The 20440-nt window shown below is 42.9% G+C and overlaps 1 protein-coding gene across 3 annotated transcripts in view; it reads left to right on the top strand.

Annotated features, from left to right (window-relative positions):
• Positions 1-1606: 1606 nt before the first annotated feature.
• The window catches only part of zbtb46 (zinc finger and BTB domain containing 46), a 58887-nt gene continuing 40053 nt past the window's right edge, over positions 1607-20440 (top strand). Inside the window, exon 1 of one of the 3 annotated variants that reach the window (XM_051424731.1) lies at positions 1607-1993. The gene's annotated coding sequence lies outside the window, so the exon portion shown is untranslated. The remainder of the gene's footprint in view (positions 1994-20440) is intronic. The other 2 variants (XM_051424733.1, XM_051424732.1) reach the window with 2 other exon arrangements.

Below are 20440 nucleotides of genomic sequence, written 5' to 3'. Positions count from 1 at the left end.
CACACATCACTCTCTCCGCACACACACACACAATTATACACACATGTACTACATATTTTGCTGTGCCACCCCTTCTCTTCCCCATAAACTTCTCCCACTTCCTCAAACCTACAACGATTCCTGCTCACAGCACTTGTATTCTCATTTCCTAAGAAACCAGCCCCTCCATAGTTCCTCATTACTACAGACATTCACACACAAGGGTGGACTACATGAACTGGTAGTGACATACACATGCATTTTTGACATTTTGAAAGTACTACTTTACTTTAATACTGTACTGTACACTTAAATATTGTAATTTATACTCCAATACATTTGTCTGAAATCTATACTTACTGGTTTACATAAAATAAACAGTTTATAATTGGGGCCCCTTGTCACGTTTCAGATGTCATTGAGTTGTTAGAAGTTCCATCAAAGAGTGATTTCTCTACTAAACTTCTCACTAAACTTCTTTCATTTACATAACTGTCTGCAACACAAAGATGTAAAAATATGCAATGTTTCACAAAAAGATCTTTAAAAAATGAATACAATTTGCGAAGCATAATGTTTTTGGAGGGCTCCGACGCCTATGTTGAAAAAAGAAAACAAATTAAACTAACTAACTTTATATAAAGTAGTTCTAAGTTGCCTCATCTTGACCAGCTACATCAGGAAAGAGCTGCTTACAAATTCATGCATCACTATTTACAACCCGAAAATGTCATATTTGATGTTAGATCAATCACAGGGGCCATTTCTCTGCCAAACTAGTACTTTAAATAGACTGAATTTTGCTGATAACACTAGTACACTAGTCAGTATTTTGAATGCGGGACTTTCACTTGTAAAGGAGGATTTTTTACATTGTTATCTTGGTACTTTTACTGAAGTAAACAGTCTGAGTACTTCTTCAACCACTGGCCTTCTGATAAAACCTGCAGGTACATTCCTGTACATATAATATCAGGAAGTATAACCTTATGTATTGTAATACATTCTAGCGGTTTAGGAAACACACACCACTTCCCACACGTCTTTCTCTCTCTCTATTGTCTCTCACAGGCATTTCAATGTTTGCCACCTCATAATTTCCCCCATAACTTAAAAACAAAGAAAAATCCAACATATATGAAAGGGAGAGGTCAGGCTTTAGTGGAATTACCCCAGACTTTTTGCCGAAAATTGGCATACAAGCTGCACATCACATGGCTCTCAAAGGTGTTTTCCAGCCAAACAGTGACAAACTGTAAATGTCAGTTTACTGTTTTTTTATGTGACTGACTGGTGTTTTCTTGCTGTTGCCACAAGAGGGGGTAAGTTACAGTAAACCCCTGGTCCTTACTGAGCCCTATGGCAACAGACGCACAGCCAGAAGCCCCATGAGCCACCCTGGACTCATGACAACCCACTGCTTACATCACCACACAGAAATATCTCAATTGTTATCAGTATTATTAGTAGTAGTATTAATATTCTTATTATTAGTGCTACATAAAAATTTCCCTGAGTGTTTCTAATAAGAGTGGGACTCGTCCTAGATCAGATGGATACGCACTGTGTGTGCGTTCACGTTGTCTCATTTCCTGACTCTGCCCAGAGAGAGAGAGAGAGAGAGAGAGAGGAGATACGGGGACACGGAGAGAGAGAGAGAGAGTGTGTGTGAGTGCAGGGGGAGAGTGAGATAGAGAGAGACGGAGAGAGAGAGGAAGAGCGAGAGACATATACATGCATAGAGGAGGAGGAGGAGGAGGGGGAGGCTCCTGATACCAAGACACGGAAAAGCAGGGGAGGGAAAGAGAGAAAGAAAAAAAAGGGGCTGGTGGAGGAAGAAGAGCGGGGAGTGGGAGAAAACAGGGGGAATAACACTTAAAGAAAGCATACAGAGGAGAGGAAGGACAGTACCTAGTGCTTTGGACGTCCCCTCCTTTCTTCTCCCAGGCTGTCACACCAGATTGGACTCCGAAGGACCGACACCGCGTCCACCCCAGACCCCATGGGGTAACAGGTATGTCTGACTTCCCTATATATTAGTAGTAGCCCCCCTTTTCTTTTAACCCCCCCCAGCGTTCAGCCTCCTCTCCCCTGCTAACAGGTTTGAGATTTCATTCAGACGCGGCGGATATCGCAGGATTTCCATGCCTTTATATCATGTCAACAATTAGTTTTCTGCCTCACGGAGCCATCCGCGTCCACAGCTGATAGTTGGTGGGCGCACAGGTTGGAGACATGACACAATGCAACTCTTCGCAATCGTGGCACTATTACAGCTGGCCATCGGAAAAAAGCTACTGTATGAAGGCCTGTCTATCTGTGTGGTTTTTTTTTTTCTCCGCTGCTTTTTATTTGATTTATTATTATTATTTATTCCAGTCCATTGGCATCATGTTAGCCACGGCATGAGTGTATTTTGACAGCTAAACATCCGACCGAGTGAGCAGACGACAGTCTGAAAGTACGCCTACCTGTTCCATACGTGACAGCCAGCTGTCTATTGCGCTTGTTGATATTTGGAGAAGCTGTCATCCGTTGACGGGATTCGCACATTGTACATTTCACACATTATGTAGCTGATGAGGGAACACAGACAGTTGACTTACAATTGGGGGGCGATTGCTATCTACTTTCTACTACATGTGTTTTAATATAGGCAACCAAACTGCTCTAAAAAGGGAAATAATGTGATATTTAGTGGACTAAATGGATATTTGGACACACTTTGAAATGCGCGCAAGGGAATAAAAATACATTCCCAGCTTGCGGAATATTATTTTTGAATGAATGTCATCTACCTGCGCTCATTTATTATTTCTACTTTTAAGAAATCTCTCCCAACACAAGCGCAGGTATATTACGTGACACTCGCAGACACATGACTCGTTCTCTGTCGGGTTTCATCCCAGCTGATCGAGTTTGATGAAACCAGCGGATCCTGGGGAAATTTGCAAAGTTTTGAACAGCATGACAACCCTATCGCCACATCGGGCTGAAGGGAAATTGTCATGCACAGATATCGTGCCAGATAAAATACGGGTGATGCGCCGTGCAAGCCGCCTGGAGGGGATTCAAAATGAAAGCGCTCAGAGCCCGAAAGACAAGGGCTTAAACCCTCCTCCTTCTCCCCTCGATTAACCTCCAAAAGGGGGATTTCTCCAGCTGGAAATTTCTGCTGCGTCAACACCCAACCCTAGAGTAACCAGACAAGACAGGGGGGGATTTTGTTTGCAGATGGTGCTCTTGGGTAATTTTTTTTTTTTGGGTAGTTGTTGATCATCATCTGATATGATCCGTATTGAGAGTTGAAAAGTGTGGCGTCAAGTGTTCGCTGTTTATTGGCGACTGAAGCTGAAAGCGTCTCCCCCCTCGCCGCTTCTCTGTCTGTCTCCTGTGCTGTGTGTGTGTGCGTGTGTGTGTGTGTGTGTGTATATATGTCTGCTGTCTGTGTCTGCCCTCTCAAACCGGTCAGTTCCGTCTTCCTCCATTTTCTACCATGCTTACCATGCGAGGAGGGGGAACAACCCCACTTCATTCACGCTCTGTATGTGTGTGTGCGGACGCCACTGTGCGCCTGACTTGCCGTGCACCTCCAGCACAGCCTGCAGCCAGGTGTGCCTTCATCCAATGATCCAGCGTCACTCTGCATCTAATTGTCTTTGCGGTGGGTGTTCCCAAACTTTCTGACAATGTGCGGCAAACTTAGATTGACGCACTGATGTCTTTTCCAGTGGGATTTTTTTTGACTGTGACACCTCATGTAAAGCCTTTGTTGTTGTTGTTGAGATGATGGAAGGTAGGCTGCTTAAAGACACTCATCCATGAAACCACTACATTTTGCACATCATCTGACTCTCTCAGTTTGAGAGCAGCCACATCAATAATGTGTTTCTGTGTTTGAGTTTATTTGTTTGAGGAATTTTACAGTACCAGCAAGCTATTTTTGACTTTGGTTTAAAGTGCACCCTCTCGGCTTATAGCTGTAACTGTAAGCTGTCGGTTAGATCTGAGCATTTTGCTCGGTTTGACAGTGGCTAAGTGGATCTTTGGGATTAGGAGACCATCTAGTGATTTTTTCCAAATTGTCTTAGGCCTCCCTGGATTTGTCTGGTTGTTTTGTCCTACAGAGTTAAGGGTTGGCGCTTGATAAACCCTCCAAAGTCTCTTATTCAGTTATTCAATTACTGTCGCCTGTGTGTGTGTGTGTGTGTGTGTGTGTGTGTGTGTTTGCATGTGTGTGCATTTGTGCATTGTTTTTATCCTTATGAGCAGAAGATAGTTTATCTATCTATCAAGACAATAACACATAAACTTGACAGCCACACCTCGGCACCTTGGCGTGGACTGTCTCCCAGGGTGCTTTGTGTCTGTGGATTTTGCCCCCAGTGAGGTTGCTTCCCTGAGGTAGAGTTGTGTAGTTATTACCATTTGAAGACCAGTGGACATAAGTGTGTGCCTGAGTGAGTGTGTGTGTGTGTGTGTGTGTGTGTGTGTGTGTGTGTGTGCGCGCCCGCACCTTCTCCATCTGTGTTTTCCACGGGAAAATATAATACAGACCAAGACAACAGCTACAAGGATGAGTGGAGGAGGAGTGTAGGCGAGATCGGCCGAAAGATGGAAAAAATATTAGCTGCTTGTGTGCTCGTGGGATTGCAAAGGAGGATTTGAAGCACTTTTCCACTTGTGTTATCTCTCATGAATGGACCTTTTTAGAATTGATTAAACATGATAGGCGAGTTAAATTTACCTTTTTGGTTTGTCTTGGTTAAAGCTAAATTCGCCTTTGGTGTTTGTTGAAGGTGGTGGAAGGTTGTTACACTGAATATCATCCTTGCACACGGTTGCAGAGTTTTTAGGTTTGCGGGAAACAGTGAAGGTGTGGTGGGGTGTGAAAAGAGGGTGAGAAAATGTGATGGAGGGCCTTGGTTTGGGTGGGTTTAGTATTTGTGACACTTGCCTCTTCCCTGTGTGTGTGTGTGTGTGTGTGTGTGTGTGTGTGTGTGTGTGTGTGTGTGTGTGTGTGTGTGTGTGTGTGTAAGCCTGCTGGTATGTAGGTGGTGCTCAGTGCTCCCAGGCAGGTTGTGGGCTGAACTGTGTGGTAGCTGGTTAGTCTGCTTCAGCTACGCCAACCCAGGGGACATAGTGTACTACCCCCTCACAACAGTATCTGTGTGTGTGTTTATGTTGACAACATGACAATAAACTGTACAGTAAGTTTAGCTCATCTAGAGTACATTCCCCAGAAATAGAGAAAAGAGGGCAAATGCTCCATAAAGACACATTTGTTCCCTGTTAGCAACCTTGTACTCCATTCATCTCTCTGTCTCTATCTCTCTCTGCCAGTTTCCTCGTCCCGATCCCCCCTCGGAGCTCACTTGTTAATGGGAACACCTGTTTGGCTAACACGCTGCAAAATGAACCGTTTACACTTGCATGTACACATCTTACATGACACGTCTCGCTGGAGTTTTCTGACAACTCTGTCTTCGCTCTGTCACGTGGTGAATATTATCATTCTCACGTCTGATTTCATGTCAAGACAGTTTGGCACACATTAACCCCCGGATCCAGGACAGCTCCATCCCCCATCCACTAATAACTCCCAAGGCTTTTTAGCTTAACTGTGTCTATTGCTCATTGTGCAGTGCTGAATACAGGTGTTCCTAATCCCCATGGGGTTACAGGGATGGTGGTGGGGGATGTGTGTGTTTGTGTGTAACAGCTGTCTTCCCTATCCACCTATCTGACATGCCCCCCCCCCCCCATCTAGCAGAGAGAACAGGTGAGTTTAAGCCATCCCCACCCTGAACCACACATACACATGCACAAATACTCTCCACCACCCCACTTGTTTTCTCACGTAGGTGTTAATATTTCATAGCTGGTGGTGAATGTGTGTGAGCGTGTATGCATGCATGTATGCACCTGCGCACAAGATAGGATGTCAATGAAAGCAATAAGCACTCTTGTTCTTTTCTTTTGTTCTTTTGTCCCTGAATTTTATATTGGAAGGTAATTTTGCGGCTTTCGGTCTAATTTTTTATAATCCAGAAGTAAGAATTAAAAGTCCAGAAGCAAATGTATAATTTGATTGTTGCTAAAAATAAATGCAAGGGGGTTCTGAGCAGTGAAAATGCCAAGATGTCAGAATCTTTTCTTAGGAGTTGTGGATATTGCAAAACACCTTTTGGATCACACATTCCTTAGGAAGCAGATGAGGGATTTCAGTTTGTGTGCTTTCATCAGGGTGTGTTTTTCTTTTATTTAGGAATGCGGAGCAGATCGGCACTTTCCAAGTAGAGCCTCATGATCACCCAATGCTTATCAGCGTCATGAGCTATTTTCCTGAATTTCTGACATTTTCTAACATCAGTTATCAATTACATGAATGTGTAGGGCCAGACCAGCCTTGAAATCTAATCAGTCCCTCTCCTCCTTAATGCACTCCTAATTGTTGGTTTTATATACTGTGCGTTTTCACTTATTCAGATGCTGTCAAAACAAATATTGCAACAAGTGAAGTGATGACGGCAGTTGTTTTGCACATCAGGTAATGCAAGCCAGATAGATAACACACACATATTATCCTTTCAATTAGGTTCCTGTCTGGTATTAATGGAATGACAAAGGAAGGGATAGAAAAATGCATCTATTTTCTTATCTCTTCAGCTTTCTGATTTGTGATACTGTTTCCCTGCGTAGAGCAGTTAGCAGCAGTGCCCCTCATATATTAAACTCCTATGGTTTTGGTTTAAGGATATTCTGACTGAAACCTTTATATTTCTGCAGGAATAATGTCGGAAACATCAGTATTTTTCAGGTGAAAAATCCGTTTTTCTCCCTCCTTTGAACGATCACATTGATTTGTGTGACAATGATTCACACACGAGCATGTTTTAAGACATCAACCTCTGATTTGCCTGCTCCCCGGTAATGAGCTGATATGGGACTGATTAGTGTTGTTTGCATGATTTGCATTCTTTTACCAGATATTTTTCTTTCCAAACAGACTTTCTGACTTATTCCTAAATTATGCACTTATTTCTTAGTATTATTATAATTGTTTTGTTTGTCCTTGAATGGTTCCAGTTGTCACTTAATTTGGCTCAGTGATGTAGACGTCCATGTTGGGTATCCTTAATGCAGTATAATTACCTACCAGGGCAGGACTGGTAAACCAGTGGGAAAGAACTGTCTACACAAACACACACAGTTACTCAAAGAACTCTATCGCCAAGATAGTTGGTGTCCTCAGCTCTCCACTTTGCACCATGTTTTTAGACAAATTTATATAAGCTATTAAGAACTTTGAAGGTTTGGGCTTGGAAAAACCTCTTTGTTGAAGTGTGGGGTTTGCAGACTGCTGAAAGCCTTGTATAAGTACGTGGTTGTTAGTTGTTATTTTCCCAGTGAAAGAGTTTGTCTTTTATACACACAGTGTGAGCATTTGATGAGAAATTGAGCGGCTTTGAGCAAATACATCTTTAGAAACAGTCAACTAGCCTCGGGCTGTGGCTGGTGAGAGATTTCCATATCAAAGCTCAGGTGAGAGAGGGAGACAGGGAAGGCAGAGTGAGGAAGGAAAAGAGGGAATGTGAAGGAGAGAGAATAGGGGGGAGAAGGAGGGAGTAGGGGGTGATGAAACAGACATCCACTCCAAAAGAGTTCTAGCCCTTGTTATTCTGTCGCTTTTTTGTGCAGCACAGTTTAGTCTGTGTGTGTCAATGCTGTCTGTCTCAATCTAAACTACTGCATAAAAAAAACAGACAGAAGGAAGGTTGGGAAGACTCAAATACAAACCAACACCTTGCTCTACTCCAATACCACACAAATACTGTCTCTACAACCTTATGTTGACTGGTGCTGACCGCAGAAGCAGTGTGTGGAGCAGAAAATGGTTTTCTCCCACCAATACTGTCTAACATCTGACCTGTGAGCTTCTGCCAATATTTGGATCCCTGTTTAATATTATTACTGAAGCATAAAACCATCATTTTCCCTGGAAATATTTCTCTTCTTTAGCTATAAGTATCAGACCTGACCCCATGGAATTGATGGCGACACTCTAATTAATGGATAGAGTTTTCGTTTGCCGCTTTCAAAGATGTGAGTGTGCCTCTATGTGTGTGTGTGTGTGTGTGTGTGTGTGTTTCTGACGAACATTATCCTGCTTTGTAGAGTTTTGTAATCCAGCCATGGACTCTGGCTAGAGTGCTAAAGTGCTGCTAACAAGGCCTGTTTAACATTCTCTCCCCTGCTCAACATACAATTATTCCACTTCGCTGCCATTAACATGTACAGTAGGACTGGGCTTTTAATTGGCCTGATATGACTAATGCCAGATCAACTTGGATTTGCTAATTAGTTTTTGCTTTAAAAGTGCCATCAGGACATGAAATATTCATTGATGTGAGGTGGAGCGAGGACTGTGGGTGGTATTAGTGGGATATTAGCGGTATAGGCAGGCTGTTCGAATGTGCTGGGAGAAGAGATTGAACCTACATTGGCCTGTTGTGGTCGGTTATTCATACTTTGGGTGAGGTGTTAGTTTTTCGTCATAATTTTAGACACCCACACACACACACACACACACACACAAAGAGACGCACACATCCCGCGCACAAATACACCACCTCCATTCTCAGCATCACAAGGCCACCTCTTCTTCTCCAGCCCCCACCTCCTCTCTCTCTCTCTCTCTCTCTCTCTCTCTCTCTCTCTCTCTCTCTCTCTCTGCCTCTCCTGCTCTCACCTCCCCCTCTGCCCTCCTCCCCCTTTCCATTATTTCATCTATTCTTTTTTTCTTGCCTCCTCGTCTCACATCCTTTCTCTCCTCACCTTTACCCGTTCCTTCACTTCACCCTGGCCCCCGTCCTCCCCGTGCCCTCTGCTCCGTCCCAGCTGCACCCCCCTCGCTTTTTTTTTCTACAGGTCTCCTCCTTTTCCTCCTCCTCCACCTTCTCCTTTTCTTTTTCCCTCCCACTCCTTAATCTTCCACCTCTCCTCCTCCTCCTCCTCCTCCTCCTCCTCCTCCACCACCACCCCCTCCTCTGCTGTAAGTGGGCCAGGTGCCTCCTGTGGCCTCCCCTACTCCATTTCTCATTTTTACCCTTCCCCTACTCCCTTTCTCATTTTTACCCTCTCCCTGTTCTCTTTCTCATTTTTATCCTTCCCCCTGACCCTAGCTCATATTTATACATCCCCTTAATGCAACAGCTAGCGACAATGGACACAGGGTCCATTTTTTTTGCTAAAACACAAATATTGTTTTTGTCTTAGCGGCCAAGGTGAGCCATCCAAGTTAGAATAACTTCTCTCTTTAGGTTAGAGGTTGACATCTCAAAGGGGAAGTTGGATTATTTTGATTTATAAAGGCTTTTCAGCACTAAAAAACAGATCCCAAGTGTGTTTTTATTATGTGAACTTCACAAATCGGTTGATGAAAATGGAGTTCTGTCATTGTTGCTGGAGATTTTATGAGCTCCCCTGTGTCAGTAAAGTTCCCTTTATGAACATGAGAGGTGAAGCCAATCCAGATGTGAACAGAAGTGAGTAGGTTCACATCCCCTTTTCAGTGGCAAGAGGCAAACTACCCCTACGGCCTTCTCGCTGCTCTTTCCAGTGTTTCATTTGCACAGATACATGCAAACCATGCACACACACAAACTTGAATGTGCATATACATGGAAGTCTCATTGTTTTTGTCTTTTTGTTCTCTTCTTGCTCTATGAATGTGCACGGTGAGCTGGCAAAGCGTTTTTCACTTCATCCCGTCCTCTCTATTTTATTTTTTTCCCCCATTCTTCCTCTTTTCACTCATTGTCATTCTCTCTGCCTTTGTCTCTGGCTGGCTCTTTCTCTTGCCCTCTTCTTTTTACTCTCACTTTCTCACCCCCGCACCCATCCCTCCCTCCCTCCTGTCTTCTATCTCACCTCCCCCCTCCGGGTTGTTTTGGTGTGTGCGCTGGTGTGTCACGAAGGGGGTGGCGGTTGATTGGTTGTTGGTGGTTTGGACGGACACCTGATACTGGCACTGCCTCACAATGTGGGAATGTGTAACTTGTTCAAAATTAGGTTTCCAAGGTGGGTGTTGTCCTTTAGCGATGGTGAGTATGATCATGAGAGTTTACACAGTGGTCCTTTTGTCTCTCCCTCTCTCTTTGTGTCTCATGCGTCTGGCTATGACATTTCTGTACATGAATTTGCAGTTCTTTCCATTGCTGTCGGGGGAAAAAAAGCAGCACTAGTTCCAAAAGCCTGCGAGCCATGGCAGCCGCTCATGTTAGTCAACAGGTGACAGTCAAACGTCAAACTGCATTGGAGTAAACAGGCTCTGAGTGAAAAGACAGACAGATAAAGAGGAGGGGGAAAAAAGGATGACGGGAAAGGAGAGGACAGGACAGAAGTGAGGATCCAGGTGAGGTCGAACCTCACTCTTCGTCAATCACAGTGGACGTGGTAGCCTCAAGCAACGTCACTGTCAATACAAGCGTCCATAAAAAAAGTCACTTGTTTTATGCAATTGTATTTCAGCAAAAGATACTTTGCTTGAAATCTGCTGGGGTAGGAAGGAAGACAAGCATTACTATTAGAATTTACTCGAGCCAGTGTGTGTTGAAACTGTTGAAAAGATCACTGAAGGGGCAGACCCATCGTATTGACGCTACGTATTGATGAACGTCTGTGGTGATACACTGTGTGGTGTATTGAACTCTCAAGTCTCGCAGACAAAATTGAGTGTCCTCCATGTCCAGTTCTCCAGTAGTAAACTAAGCAAACCCTACAGTAGATGAGAAACCCACCGAGGCTCTGCAACCATCGATCGGGAGCTACACTGATGCTCCGTCTATCTTCTATTCTTCTTTTCCTGCTTCAACACCACTTTTCTTCCATCTCTATTCCTTTCTTATTTGTTCCCCATCTCTCTTCACTTCCTTTCCCTCTTTTTTTCCTTCTTACATCTCCCATCTCCCTCCCTCTTTCTTACCCTTCACTGTCTCTTTTCTGACTCCAAAATGTGAGTCTCTCTATATTTAGATGCTCCTCTCCTCTCCCCTTGATTTTTCTCCCTTTATCTCACCTCCTTTTTTTTCCACTGTTGAAGGACAGATTTGCAAAAGCGCTCTGAGATTCATCAGTGTTGTATAGTAGCTGCTTTTTGATCAGCTTGATGAGTGACAACGCAGCCTCAGGCTATTATATACAAATGTGTTTTTATAAACACTTTCTCTATCTATATGTAAATCACTGTGCTGCTCAGTTGTTGTACGGTAGGCTGCGGGAACGTTAGTAAGTTATTAGTGAATGTTGCATGTTGAGGTCTAAGTTAATATAGTAAAATTATGTGTTTTCCTTGTTTGTGTGCGCTCTGGAGTGTTTGTGAATTAGATTAGCTGGGAGTGAAGTCTCTTTTAATATTTGCTCAGGGGGGATGGAGGGTGTGCCTGTTGTCCTTGTGAGTACACACTTAAGCTGCGGCTTTTTTGCTCCCCTCTTTGCATGAGCTCATTGTAAGCTGTGGCCCAGTGTGGATTTGAGAAAGATGCCTCTGTTTGCCGTCTGACAGAGCGACAGTCACACCAAGTTACCCTTACACACACAAACACACTCTCTGGACACCCGCCTCGGCACCAGATAGCGACTGGCCACCAGTAGTGACTCACCATCATTCAGTCATTCACTTGCACATTCAAAAACCACACATTTTAACAAACAACGAACAGCTTCGTAGTCCTCAGACATTTCAGATATTCATTCCTTTAGGAGGGGCACTGCTGTACCATATGTTCATTTTTTACATGTTCTTGTCTCTGGTAACCCTTGATTTCATTTCCTCCATACAGTTCTCGTGCTCTGTGTGTGTGTGTGTGTGTGTGTGTGTGTGTGTGTGTGTGTGTGTGTGTGTGTGTGTGTGTGTGTGTGTGTGTGTGTGTGTGTGTGTGTACTTGTCTGAGACCTTTGTAGCTGATGGCTGTAGTGACTGTTTTAACAGCTCGGGAACAGGCTGCCTGTGTACTGTGTGGTACAGTCATGTACAGTCGTGTCTAGCTTAGTCGTGACAGGTTGCTTTTTTGCTGTGACAGGTTTTGTGTTGAGACCTATTGAAGGGTCTGGACAACCACACACACACACACACACACACACACACACACACACACACACACACACACACACACACACACACACACACACACACACACACACACACACACACACACACATTCCAAGCAGCTCACTGGCAGAAAGAGAGATCAGGCTGGGTGTTAAATGTGAGTTTTGAGCCGCTCTTTAGCCTTATATTGTCATCATCACTTTAGCCACAAAGACATTTGGTGCTTTTCAAAACAGAACTGAGATTGGCCAAATGACAAAAGCGGAGTGAAACTGGAGAAGAAAAGGCAAAGGGATGTAAAAGTCAGTGGGGAGAATTAAAATAAAATTGTTGTTTTTGTATTTTTGTAGTGTCTTATAATAAGCATGAGCAGTCAGATGATCACACAGGTTGGCTGGCACAACTAAAAGTGCTGCACTCGAAGCTCACCCAAATTTGAGTTGTAATTCCTTTATTGCATACAAAAATTGTGAATAACTCAAGTATGCTACATAGCCAAAAGTGTGTGGACAGCCCTGTTTACATACACTAGACAGTATGAGTGTACCTTAGGTCTGCCTCTGTCATGGTAATCCCAGTTATGGGAAATCTTCGGTCCACTTTCTGGTCATTTCCTGTTTCAACATGACAAATACATGTTTTTTGAGTTTGGTGTGGGAGAACTTGACTGACCTACACAGAGCCCTGAATTCAACCCCATCTAACACCTTTGGGATGAACTGGAACACCGACTGAGCTACACCTTAACATCCAACATCCCTGCAGCCCGGAAGAGTGGTGAATGTCACACTACTTTATTAATGTTAATGGTTTTGAGATAAAATGTTTGGGAGTCCTCATTATTACTTGTGTATGTTGTCTAAGTACATAATGTAAATTAGAAAGTCAGTGTTTCAGTTGGATAGTTAGTTTTTTTTCCTTGCAAACCCATACAGTAATACTCATATGTGATTGCCTGACCGCTCATTTGTTTGGTTGACTCAATTAAATCTTTAATGTTTTTATCATAACCCAGATCTTTTTTTTTTTTTAAGCGTAAGGAGTAAGACCAGTGAGTTTTCACATTACTAACCGTGGTAGGGAAAAAAATATATGATGCATTTGTAACCAGAAAAAAACCCTTACACAACGGTTCCCAGAAGTCAGGAACTAATCCTGCTATTAGACAATGTCACACCTTAAAGCTCCACCTCCCATAAATTCCCACATGATATCAGGGGTTGTACATTAGCAGATGAGTCTCCAAAGTGTTGCAGTGGTGAAACTGGGTTTTGCGCCAGGAGACCACACAAGGTGATGTGGTTATTGTCACATGAAACCCCCCTCCTCTCCACCACTACCAGTACACCCAATATCCTCCCACCTACAGAGCCAAATACTGGCACTTCCTGTAGGTGATTTCACTTCCCTGTACCACACAGATATGTGTTTCAAAGAAGTATTCCCTTCCTGCCTTAGAATTAAACTTAAACCTGAAAAATTATGGGAAAGTACTGTCATGCATCTTTGTTTGGTTCGTGTAGTTCTAAGGTGATTAATGATAAAGCTGTGAGGATAAAAAAGTTAAACTCAGTAACTAATAATCCTCTTGGAGCATAATACAATTTAAAAATCAACACACACACACACACACACACACATATATATATATATATATATATATACATTCACATATTCTTTTTGGGGTCTTTTTGAGAAGCTTATACGTTACTTGAGATTGCACTACAGCTACAGTGAAAAGCTGTTGACTGATGGTCTGTTTTTACACTAAACTTTAGTATGAAGTAGATAAGTGGAAGATTCCAGCGCTTGTCGTTTGCCATTTGAATGACACCTCCTAGCTCGGTTCATCAGGGCTCCACCCCTGTTTGCATAGGTGGCCAATCCTGGCTACACTCTATGATAATGGAAACACATATCAAACAAAAGACTCACTGTCTGGCTATCTGTTCCCGTCCATTCACCTCTCCTCTCCTCCCCCACTCTCTTCCTTTCACATCCTCCCTTCCCTTTTCTTTTCCCATCCTCTCCTCCACTTGTTCAACTCATTTATTCCCAGCTCTCCCTCTGTTTCTCGCTGTCCTCTCACCTTCCCTCCTCTGCCTCCCCTTCCTCCCTCCCTCCCGTATAGCCCTCTTTCTCCTGCCGCTTTGCTGTCTTACTGTCCTCCTCATCCGCCCCTCTCCGCTCCTCCCTCCCACTCTCCCCCTCCTTTCATTTTGGGTTCTCCGACAGTGGTAATGAGATGTTTCATTATTTGCATTTCACAGCTTTTAATAGAGAGAGAATTTAGGCTAAGCCCCGGGTCGTCAGTCAGGGAGTTACCATGGGAGACATAGCAGGCTTAGGGGCCTAGAGAGAAAGATAGCCCAGAAACTACACATACACATACACATACGCACACACATGCACAAGTGTAAAGGAGGAAGACGGAAAAAAGACAAACAGAGACATAGTTAGATGGGGTGATGTGGCATTTCTCACCCCTTTTTTAAGCTCTAGATATGTCAGATAGTATTACTGACACTTTGTGTGCTATTGTAGGAACTCAAGGTGAAGTTGGCACTTAGCCATTAGAGGTCAGGGTAAAGGACTTCAGCATTAACGTCTTGCAGTCACACCTCTTTTCCGGTCATTCTGGGATGATCCCAGTCCATCCTTACTATGCCTGGATTTCCATAAGATCACTCAAGGCTTAACACCTGTGTGGCTCAAGGTGAGTGGACAAGGTGGCGGAGACGGCCTGGAGCTTCTGGACTGGACACATTAGTGTCTTAAGCTGAACCGGAGGCTTATAGAGGCCGATATTTTGGCTGGTGCACCGAATGTGCGAAAGGCATGATATGCAGCATGGAGGTCTAGGTGTAGATGTGGATGGTCCAGGTATTGTTTTTCGGGAGGTGTGTGTAGGAGGGGACAAAGGGGGAGAGGGTGGAGAGGGGGGTTGAGAGATGAAGCGAGTCGCACTAAGTCTTTCTAAGCCTCCTGGATCCTCTTTGGTCCCTCTCCACATGACATGGCTATCCTTCTTTGAGTCAATCTCTTCCTCCACCTTGACTCTTTGGATGCTGTCCAAAGAAACAGAGAGTGGACAGAGAAAGCGAGGTAGAGGTGCAAAATGTGGCATGATTAGAGCTGGTGGGGAAGGTGGAGAAAATAAAGGTGGACAGATGGAGGGTGTGTGATAAAAGAAACAAGGCAAACTGGCAACACGAACACATGCAGTGAGATATAAAGAAGTCAGAGACAAGAGATAAAATGAGAGACAAACATGAACAGTAGCTTATTTTCAACGGAAAATAAAGGACAAAGAAGCTAAGAACGAGCCTTTCACAGTTAATAGCTTTGTTGTGTTATTTTTTCTAATTGCAGCTTGCATGCCTGTCTAGCTGTGTGTGCATGTGTGTCATGTGCACGTGTGTGTGTGTTATTTTTGTCCGTGCCTGCCTTGTTGATGGGCTGCCACCCTGGCTTGTCCCGGAAGGCTGCCAGCTCCGTCGGATTGGGGATTAACCCCGGGATAATGGCCTTGATGCCCAGTTGAGTGGAAGCAAAGCTGTTTAAAAAATATTGGCTGCCTGAGTCACTCTCCCCTCTCTTCCTGTCTCCCCCTCTTTCTATCTTCTGTCTCTATCTTTCTAGCCTTGCTGTTTCTGCAATTCCGCTGTATCTCCTTTTCTCTCTGTTTTTCACTGTTCTTTATCTGTCTCGTTCTTCAGCTCCTTGCCTTTTTCTCTTTTCTTTCCATTTCTGTGTAACCTCACCCCGTGTTCACAATGACCTTTCACAGGCCTCATATTTGCAAATTTTGTTTCAGTTAACATTTGTAAGATTTATCACACAGTCAGGGTTATATTAAAAATAATAGCCATCAACTTTTAAATCTAATACAACTGTCTTTTTTATTGAAGTAGAGGAACTAGTAGATTTTACGTTGCAAAGTAATGGCTGTCTTCGATCATACTGTCATGTGTTCAAAGAACAGTGCCTCCATTGTCCAGCTGAATATTTTAATTCCACTTCTGCATGCTGTCATTTTTTTCCCAGTATTTTCTCTCATTATATGGGAAAAGTACACTGGCAAGCCAACCAATACTTTCTTTCTATACCTTTTTAATTTTTCATTGGTATTAGCATATCATGTCAGAGATTCTCTTCATATCTTTTTCTTGAGCCTAATATCGTTTATTTCACTTTGTTTTGAAAGCTTTACATAATATATAATTCATTCAGTGCAGACCTGTCAACCTGTTTGCCTTTTCCACAGAAACTGTCTGTTACGATGGTGTGCTGGTGCAAGTCACTACTAGAAAATATGCAAAAAGGAACGTGTTTCTTTTTTAGCTTAACTGATAAAATGTTGTAGCTGAGGCATGAAGCTGGGATGGTTGACAACATAAATGCCAACTCTTGGCTACTGAATCCTGACTTGATATCCCCTCCTCCTTCCTCTGCACATTCATTCACTTCTTCAATCCCTGGCCAGTTTTTAATGCGTCCTCCCTGCTGATTTTCAACAACAGAGCCAAGAAAAAAGTAGGGATGTGAAAAGGAGGGAATTCAATGCTAATAGAGGATCCTTAAAAGTAGAAATGAGAAGTACTGGTAATGTGTTGGTACATGAAGATCTCTTGCAGTAACAGTACAGTCAACTGACAAACGGTAGCCTAATATGTGTAATTTTTATTACTTTATAGGCTGCTAAACACTTTATTAATTTTTCTCATTTGGGAAGCTTCTAACAATCTGTCAAAATAAAATTCACGTATTATCATCATCAAAAAGTTGAGAGGGTCAGGCAGTTCACAACTTATTTATGGTGTCCAGTATTTACTCTCCTTTTAGCTCTGTTTTTTTCTCCACCAACTGCTGAGAAAAATAGCTGGCTCTTTAGCTGCTAAATGCTCCTCTAAGCTCACTAGCTTGTCGCTAACAGTGTCTGCCTGCTGCAAGCAGTGAAAGAGAAACAAAACAGCGATGTTAGGGACCAGAAACCCAAAACAATGAGCTGAAAGACATTGGAACATCCATAGAGCTGAGACAGATGATAATTGTTTGTTACTAAAAGTAAGTAGGAGGTAGTACTGCGTTTGACTCATTGTTAATATAAAAATGATTAGTGTAGACATGCAAAGACAAAAATCTGGTGTTAATGATCTTAAATTTACCACAAAATACACATATGCTTTGATATTTTTTCAGTAAACATAGCAGAAACAAGTTCAGTCTGCACAGTTTTTTTTTTCTTAGATGTTATCGGCCTTTTTTTTCTCTTAATTTTTGAATGGGAATTTTTAAAATATATTTACCACTTACATGAGAGGCTCTGTGAACTCTGTGTTCACTCAGTTTGACATGCTCGTCCAACCAAAGTCATTTTATCAAATAATGAGCAGAACTGTTACATTTGTTGAGAACAGGGCCGCAATTTGAATGTAGAGTGATTAGCTGAGGGTGGCAATTTTGCAAGCAGTACACACTAAATGATAATTTGCCCTGACCAACTTGAAATCCCTTAATTCAAAATAAATATAACTGCAAGTGTATGAAACTGCTTGGATAGTGCCTACACACATGCCAGAAACTGTAGCCAATTAGTCCCTGTACCTGCAAGTGTTAATGATGAGTGAATCGACAGACAGTAAAGGTGTGTTTCACGTGTGTTTTATTTGCTAAAATATGTTGCGTAATCATGTATTAACACTCCGTGTGAAGATATTTCACGTGTTGTAACATCTTCATCCAGTGTGATATCTGAATACCTTGTGAAATCACAGCATGAGCCCACTGTGGAAAGCTATGCCCCCCCCCCCATACAAACAAAGTATCGCTCTGCCTTTGATCCAGAAGGACCTTGTGCTCGGTCTCTCCACGGTCCTGTGCGGTCAAGGAGGCAGAGAAGTGGCTCGGAGCGACAGGCTGCATTAAGAGAAACACAAGAAGGAGGAAGCCCCATTCTCTCACTCCATCACACGTCTGATCTCTTTAGTCGTCTGACTGGGGCCTAAAGTGACTTTGCTTTGATGTGGCCAGGACAAACCGGGTGTGATGCCATGACGGCTGTGCTAAGCATGTGAACGTGTGTGTTTTTTAGTCCTTGCATGTGTTTGTGTATTTAGGAGCAGAGGCTGGATATGTGTGTGTGCGTTAAGAGGGGAACGGGGCTCTTGATCGTGTGTGTTTTTGTGTGAGGGAAGGGGGGGAGGACATTCACTTTTGATTTGGCCTCAGAAGGGTGACAGGGACTTGGAGCTCTGGTGGCATGCTTTACTGAAACAATCGTCTCTGACCACAAATAAGGGATCACAGACTGTCAGCCTGCCTCCTGATGACTTTTTCCTTGCTTTTTTTTTTTTTTTTTTTTTTTGCTGTGAAATTTCATAGAGACATGAAAAGCTTTTTTTCTGCTCTGTGACATCCTGAAAGTAGGCTTTAGTTTCTGTAGCCTTGGTGAGACTGCTAATGCTTTGGATGAGACACAAAAGTCTCTGCCTCTCTCTCTTTACTTGATTGTCTGACAAGTTCATTTTATCTTACTTTCCCATCTTGTGTCAAGTGTATATTTGGAGAAAAAAAAGTGTTATAAATCAAGGCTGTATTCACACAGTAGAAGTGAGTGGGTTTTAGTCCTCTTCGTGGTCTAAGCTTGTGGGGAAAGATGGAGTAGATCTCTGAGGAAAGGAAAATCCAGGATGCACACTGGAGAGGTTTTTGTGGGTGTTTATGTAGTGTAGTAGGGGTAGCGTTGGGATTGGGGTCTTTGACGGGAGGGAATTGGACATGCTGAAATTAAACAAGCCAATTAGGCGAGGAAAGAGTTTAGAGGTCAAAGCGCACTCCATTAAAGTTCCTCTTCTCTGCCTAACTACTAACTCAGTGTGTCTCAGAGTCTGTTGAAGCAATAAATCTGATTAGACCTCTCCCTCTCTCTTTCTCTCTCAGTCCCTTGCTGTTGTTTTACCCTCCACTGATCATTGTTTTTGTTAAATTTGAGGCACCATTTAACATGACTTCGGGTGCAATTTTAGCTACGCATTCCTGTTACATACACACAAACTTACACTTGCACACTTGCCAAAATTTGAATATTCCCTTAGGAACATGGCCTCCTGTATCAGAGTGCAGTACCACACTGACATTATCATTAGCTCTTTGGACACGCATTACCACACAGAATAAAAAGTTGCACTAATGAACTTTAACAGACTTCCTCTATTCACACACACTTTTTTGTTTGGTTGTCAAGGTTTGTGCTTTACTGCATAACAAGGTTGTTCCACCCAAAATATAAAAATACTGTTTTCTCCCTTTCCTCTAGAGCTATCTAGCCATAAAGATGATTTGGGGTTTTATTTGTGCAGATTCTGAGATTTCCACTGCCACCCTGATACAATGAAGTAGAATGGAACTTTGTTTACCCCAAATTCCAATCGCCTCGATTGTATTGGAGTGGAGGTAGGAATCTCAGAGACATATATCCTTAAATTATGTGGAAAAACTGTATGGCTATGGCAGTAGAGGTAAGTGAGAAAATATGTTGTTTTTGTAATTCTACAAAACCTACTCCTTAAATTCACTGGTTCCGTTGCTGAGTAAAGTGCTCTGGCTGTCAATAGCATGTTACTTCTTTGTTCGAGTGCTTGTCATTGTTGTTACTCATTTATACTGAGACTTTAAAAATGGTAACAAAGATGGAAATGGAGATCTGGAGGACCCTGACCCATTCAGCACTTGAGACATGGTGGTTTTGTTCCAACTGCTGATTTGGTATTGATGGCTGCTGACTGCTTGCTCAGGGCTACCAATAGATACTTGCTTCAAATGTGGCTTACCGGCGTCGGCTGTACAGTGACCCTGTATTTCACCATCAACATTGGCTGGAGGAAAAAGAATGGGAGGGATATTGAGGTATTTCTCAGTGAATAAATGACTTTTTCTGTGTTCTGTGTGGCTCTGAGAAGGAGCCTATCTTATAGACTGGGCTATACAATTGAATGTGCCAGCGGCCCTGAGAGAAGAAGAGCAGAGAGAGGAGGAGGTTTTTCTCAAAAGGTGAGAGGTGAATACTCTCAATACCTCCATCAGGACAACGCAGAAAGGAAAGAATATCTCAAGGTTAGAACGCCAATAGATTTTTTTCTAAGAAGTGTGTGAGCTGGAGGATAAAAACACTTGCGTCAAAACTTGCCTTTTAAGACTCTGAGGGACGCTGTTATTCTGTATTCACATAGTTTCTCACTCCTCACAATTCTTTATTTCTGTGACTTAAAGACATGTCAGTCAAAGTGAAAGGCTGTGAGATAGCCATGCATTGATTAGATGCAGGACTATTTATTTTATTTTTTTTTT

This window comes from Dicentrarchus labrax, unplaced genomic scaffold, assembly GCF_905237075.1.
Source record: "Dicentrarchus labrax unplaced genomic scaffold, dlabrax2021, whole genome shotgun sequence".
Classification (NCBI taxonomy): domain Eukaryota; kingdom Metazoa; phylum Chordata; class Actinopteri; family Moronidae; genus Dicentrarchus; species Dicentrarchus labrax.
The sequence above is the reverse complement of the archived record's forward strand: the minus strand, read 5'-3'. Positions and strand labels throughout refer to the sequence as shown.